General features: G+C 37.6%; 1 pseudogene; it reads left to right on the top strand.

The window, feature by feature from the left end:
* Nucleotides 1-2,914: 2,914 nt before the first annotated feature.
* Nucleotides 2,915-6,335, top strand: LOC142461069 (large ribosomal subunit protein uL15-like; annotated as a pseudogene).
* Nucleotides 6,336-6,553: the final 218 nt, after the last annotated feature.

Genomic DNA, 6,553 nt, shown 5'->3' with positions numbered 1-6,553 from the left:
TGTTATGGCTTACAGATGTTCTTTGACTTCTCTCTTCTTTTCCCTCATTTGTAAAATATGTTGTTTCAGTAGAAGGTTGCATGAAGAATGCTTGTGTCTGTATGAATCCTGTTCTCTTTGGCACGTTCTGTAATTCTGTAATCCAACCATTGGCTGGAATATTAAAAACTGAAGACACTGCAGTGAGAGTCATTGGTGTCATAATCTCAGAATGGCTTTCAGTAAATACAATACCTTCAATAAATATTTGGGTTTCAATTAATTCTCTTAAAATAAATTTGTAATCTGTTAATAAGTGCTAGGTGTGTTTACAATTCAGTGTACCATCAATTTTTAATGTCTGAGCTTTTATTTATTAACAGTGTTGTCCAGCATAGGTTTGTATCCATGGAGAATCAATACATGTTTCTTCAATAAGCTTTCAATTATTATGATTGTATTTTTTAAGGATCTAAAAAGTTTGAAAACAGTAAAGCACAACACCTTTTTTTTTTTAGGAGACTCCTCTTTTCAAACATCCTCTAAGATGTACAAGGGGGTACTCCCCCCAAAACTGTAATTGGACTGGGCAGATTGGAACTTCCATAGTAATAATTTTTTTTGCAAGGCAAGCATTGAGCAACTAATTTACTTTCAATGCACCCAGGGGCATCGCCTGGGAAAGTTCTCTGGTCACAGGAAATTTTTTTAAAAAAGCAGTTTTGCTCAAACTTTGGAGTTTTTTTGTGATGACAAATTTAAGAGAACTGCATGTGGCTGTGAAATTTTGTTTCCTGCTCAGAAAAAAATGCCACAGAAACTGTTGTGATGTTAAACACAGTTTACAGGGACAGTTGTTTCTGGAAATACTCAAGTGTACATGTGGTTTTCTCTTTTAAAAGGTGAAATATTGATGCATGACAACCCTCATTCTGGACATCCGTCATTCCCAAACAGACAAAAATGTTGACTGGTAGTGCATTTGGAGTTACTTCCACCAGATCAGACCCTTAATCAAGCTTTCTATTTAGAGGTTCTAAAAAGATGGTGTAACCGTGAGGGACCAAAAAGGCATGATTTCTGGCAGACAGGATACTGTTTTTTCTGCCACAATATACCTGCTACCACAGCCATATCAGTGTGTCAGTTTGGGGCAAAAATAGCATGTCTCTCTTTCTCCACTCAACATACTCACTGGACATCGCTCTGTGCAACTTCTTTGCATTTCTTTTTTTTAAATCATTTTATTAGGGGCTCGTACAACACTTCTCACAATCCATACATACATCCATTATACTTCTTTTCAGTTCTGCAAATGAAGAGGGACACAAAAGGACAATGATTTAAGAGAAGCAGTGAAAAGGAGGGAGGAGATGGAATGACACAGTGGCTGCAGCAATGCGCTGAAGCACAGGAACAATTGTGAAGTTGGTGCAGGACCTGGCAATCTTCCCTTTGTGCACAGGGGCGCTATAATTTCGAATGGTCTGAATGACCCCAAGCAACAACCATGACAACATATTTCTGCTATATGTTCCCCGTGACTTTGTTTACTGGGTATTTACCTCAATTGACACTGTTGTTAGTTCCCAAAGGGTCGGTTCTGATTCTTAGATTTTATGCACAACAGAATGAAACACTGCAAGGCCCTGCACCCTCCTCAGCCCATTGCTGCAGCCATTGTGCCAATCCATCTCGTTGGTATTGTTACACTGTTTTTACTTTCTTTCTAATTAATAGACAAGAAGTCTTTCGCTCAGGTCTGGTATTTCATGAGAACATGTGGAAAATCTCTGAGAGGAAGTCCCACCATCTTTGTTTCCAAGGAGCGTTCTAGCTGCACTTCTCTCCAAACACCCTTGATTGTTCTTTTGAAGGTCCATGGTATGTTCAATATTTTTCATAAGAAATAATCCTCTGCAAAGAATGTACAGATGTGTTTTATACAATTGATGTATGTATGGATTGTGATAAGAGTTGCATGAGTCCCTAATAAAATGTTTTAAAAAAAAAGAAAGAAAGAAACCTTTGGTGATTTGCCTGTATCCATGATAGAGGGCTGGGGGAAAGTGATTACCGCATTGAGTGCATTGGAGAGATGACTGTGGAAGATCTAAATGATAAATCTGAGTTGAACAGTTAGAACCTTGTCGGTTGATCCCTACTCTGATGCACATTAGGCCTGATCTGCTTTTCAATAGTTTCTACATATTTTTGTTTTATTGTTATTGGGGTTTATCTTAGATGTATTATGTCATTGAGGGTCACCCTCTTGAATTTTTGTTATATGTTTTTCAGTATATGAAACCCAGGATTGATGACCTTATAGGCACAACAAGGAGAATAAGGGTTTCTGGTGTGCAGTGGGTGGGGGGCAGGGAGGTAAAGGGCAGCTGATGTCAAGCAGTTGAAGAAAGAAAATAATGGGTTGAAACTGATTGTGACAACAACTGGACAATATTGCTGGATGTGATTGGACTTTAGAATGAGATGATACCTGGATTAAGTCCCTATAAAATGGTTTTGTAAAAAAAAATATTCTTCCTTAGTGTGACAATTCAAATGCATCCATCCTTGTTTGGTCTTGCTTATTAAATGTCCAGCTTCCATGTGTGACTCAACTCGAAGTATATTGGCATGGCCCAGGCACTTGAGAAGACATTTTGTGTACTGGAAATCACAAAAGCAGCACTGCCACTAGGATATAAGTATGGACATCCTTTCTCTGAAGCAATACCTTCATTTTGAATCGGCTGCTTTTCTAACCTAGCTATAAGGCAAAAACACCTCCTTTTATTGAACTGCTTAGCAAATTAAATAGTGTCCTTCCTATAAAATTTTCTGTAAGCCTACACATTTCTTATCCAGAAATAACTTTTCTATTGGAGAACCTATCTATTTTCCTGAGAATTAGACATAGACAAGTCTAGCTGCAATGACCAAAGGAGAGATAAAGTCCAATTCCTGGAGGTAAGCCTCATGTTGTCTACTTCCAAGAGTTTATATGATCAGATCCATACTGCTTTGCAGAATGAGTTTTCCTCTCCATATATTAAAAGAAAATTAAAAAGCATACCTGAAAAACTTTTATATTCCTTACTTTGGTACTGTAAAAAATAATCAAGGCAGGCATAGGGAATATCTATTCAGACTTAACTACAAATGCACTGCTGGTAATTTATTTCCAAAACGAACACCTGTATTCCATCACTGTCACTAGACTCAGTCATTAAATCCAGCTTTCAAAAGTAAATTTATTATGATATTTTTTTCATTTGCTATAGTGCACGATCGAGACAATAAAGATTTAAATAAAGATTTATAGTGAAGAAATAGCATTTTATCTACCAATTTTATCAAGTATGTTTTATTTTTAATTAGTCATTTTGACTTATGGCTACAAATGGTTTGACCATGAAATAACAATTTATAAAATGATTATATTTATTTTTCTTTCCATTTTGACAAATACAGAAGCTGTTTTATAGCATTTCTATTCATCAAATAAAATTTAAAAGTCCACTTTCAAATATGCAATGCTAATGGATAAAATGTCAACATAATGAGGCATCCCCCTTATTCCAAAATAGAGCAATTCTAAAAGCTTATTTTTAGTTATGTGAAGATGAGGCAGTTTAGTTACAGATACTGTCAGAGCAGTACTGATTAAGTACAACAAATAGTACATAAGGAATATTATTTACAGTATATACACATCATCCATTTATCTAGATTTTAGCTTTACTAATAAATTTCTGTCATAGGTTTTACTGCTATGAAATTCCTTACAATAAATTGCCTTTTTATAGTTCATCAACCTGATAGGTATACGCAGTCTTTTTTGTTCTTTATTATTCCCAATTTAGAATGTCTTGAATTGGTAAGCATTTCTTCAAAATTTATGCATTGAGTTCCTCCCTCATAGTCAGGTCTTCACAAGTTCCAAATGATGGGGCAAACACAAAGTTTTTTGTTTTTTTTCTTTTAAAATAAGAGTCAAACAGTGACATCAATAATGATGATTTTCATTTAACTTGTATCAGGTATTGAAGGTAGCTTTAGAAAATAATATTGAACTACTACACATTTTTAGAACAAATATTTAAGTTACATTTTGCATGTGTAAATGACTACTGACATTAGCAATTTGTGTGTGTGTGTGTGTGTGTGTGTGTGTGTAAGAAAGAGAGAGAGTGAGTGATGGGGAAGCATTAAAATTCATTTTTATTAAAAATATGAACATGTAGTCAAGTTCACAATTGTGCTATACAATCTAAAATAAATTTCAAATTTAATAATTTAAATGATTCATTTAAATTAATTTTTTCAAAAAGAATCCAGAGAATATTAAAAGATCTTATAGAAAAAAATTAAAATAGCATTTTCTGTATTGAAATAAAATTATCACTTATTTTATTCTCATTTCAAATTTTCTTTTGAAAATAGTTGTATCAACATATAATTTAATAGTTCAATGATTTTAAGAAGGTTTTTGCAATGATCACACATTCACTTTCAAAATATTTTTTTCTCATATTCATTGTTAGATCCCTACTTTCTCCCAATGTATCCTGCCATGCCCTTAGGTAACTATTAACCAAGTTTCTATCTCTATAGATTTACCTATCGGGTATTTCATATACAGAAAATTATGCAACACCAAAACAAGAAACTAACATACCAGAAAAAAAATGACAATGACTAACAAAAACAGAGAAAACCCTCAAACCAAGAGTAAGCAGAAAGTGTTAAAAACTGAAACAATGTGGAAGTGGATGAAAAGGGAGATCAAATGATACTCTGTTATATTTTCACCTACGTTTAACTTCGTTATCCATCGTCAGCTTTGCACTGCTCTCTGTCTCACGGCAAGACTAGTCACACTCTCGGGCTCTGGGTACAGGGATCTTCCGAGGCGTGTTCCCTGTGAAGACCTGCAAATGGATTTTGACTTCCACTATCACCCACGGCCCAGTGCAAACTGAGTGCTCTGATTTTAAACTCTGAGACCACTCCTTTCTTTGGATTTGGATTGATTACAAACCTTGGATCACACAGGTTGGTGCGCTACTTCTATGTGGACTCGGTTGATGCTTCACTTAGAGGGCTGCGTGTCTGAACACAGGTCTTTAGGACCCCAGGTGCTATTCTTTGTGGTAACCAGGCACCGTCTGATTTCTTCACCATACTTTGCAATAGTGATCTCCTCATGAGCGCAAGTATTGAGTAGGGCCATGTCCTAAGAATTGATTATTCTTAGGTGAGGGTTATCATTATGTGTAAGATCAATAACCATTCACATGCATCTATGGTTCATATACAACTCATTCACTTAGAAACATCATTATCATTTTATAATAGAGAACACTGTTATTCATTTCCATGGGGTAGCACTCTTTACCCATCTTAGTATGGGCAAATTGCATTAATGAAAAGTGGTCTGATGGGGTGATGAAGACTTTAGATGTGTTGATAATCTTTTCTTGACTCAGTATGAAATGCCTCTACTCTCAACATAAGAGGCCAACCATTTGGCACTGCTCGTGTTAGCCTAGAACCGAGTGGCAGTTTCATTACCTTAGACTCATGTAGGTTCAGGAGAGAAACATACTTTGTGCCCAAAGATACCAGATGCGTGGTTTTCTCCCTTCTCTGCAATATTTCGTCCGGTGGGCTTACAGACAGAGTAAGAACACACCGTGCCATGGAGGCAATGCCGCTTCTCAGCCACCGGACAGAAAAAAGTAAAACTGCACTTACTGGTTTCTGAAACTGTAAATCTTTACAGAAATTAAAAGCCTCATTAAACCACGACACCACCAAGGCTCCCCAGAAGCCCAGGCAGGAGTTATAAGCCTCACTCTCTCTGATCTGCTCTCTTTCGTCTCGACCGCCGGCATGGTAGACTTCCAGATTGAGGAAGACCCGGAAACTTAGGGGCCACACGAGCCACGGCCACGGCCACACCGGCAAGCGCCGGGAGGCTGGGGGAATGCTGGTGGCATGCATCATCACAGGATCAACTTCGACAAACACCATGCAGCTTACTTTGGAAAGTCGGTGAGCGGCATTACCACTTGAAGAGGAACCAGACCTTCTGCCCAACTGGCAACCTCCATACATTGTGGACCTTGGCCAGTGAGCAGACCAGGATCAACGCTGCCAAAAATAAGACAGGAGCTGCTCCCATCATGGATGTGGTGCCGTCGGGCTATTGCAATATTCTGGGGAAGGGCAAACTCCCACAGCAACCTGTCATGGTGAAGGCCAAATTCTTCAGCAGATGAGCTGAGAAGATTAAGGGTGTTGGGGGGCCTGTGTCCTGGTGCCTTGAAGGCACGTGGAGATTTAATTAAAAGTTGAAAATCGCTCTCTCCCCCCCACAAGTATGGTCTCATTTTGAACTTGGTGTGCTTTGTTTTGTTCTCTTTAGTAAGTGAAACAAAGAGTGCACCAAAGCCATCTGCTGTCCTCACTCTATCACTGTGAACTATAAGTAGCCAACTTGACAGCCAATAAATGGAGACTCATGTAGATTCAGGTGTGACTGCAGCTGAGAAAGACCACAGTCTAC

This window comes from Tenrec ecaudatus, chromosome 11 (genome assembly GCF_050624435.1).
Source record: "Tenrec ecaudatus isolate mTenEca1 chromosome 11, mTenEca1.hap1, whole genome shotgun sequence".
Lineage (NCBI taxonomy): Eukaryota > Metazoa > Chordata > Mammalia > Afrosoricida > Tenrecidae > Tenrec > Tenrec ecaudatus.
This window is presented reverse-complemented; position numbering and strand designations above follow the sequence as displayed.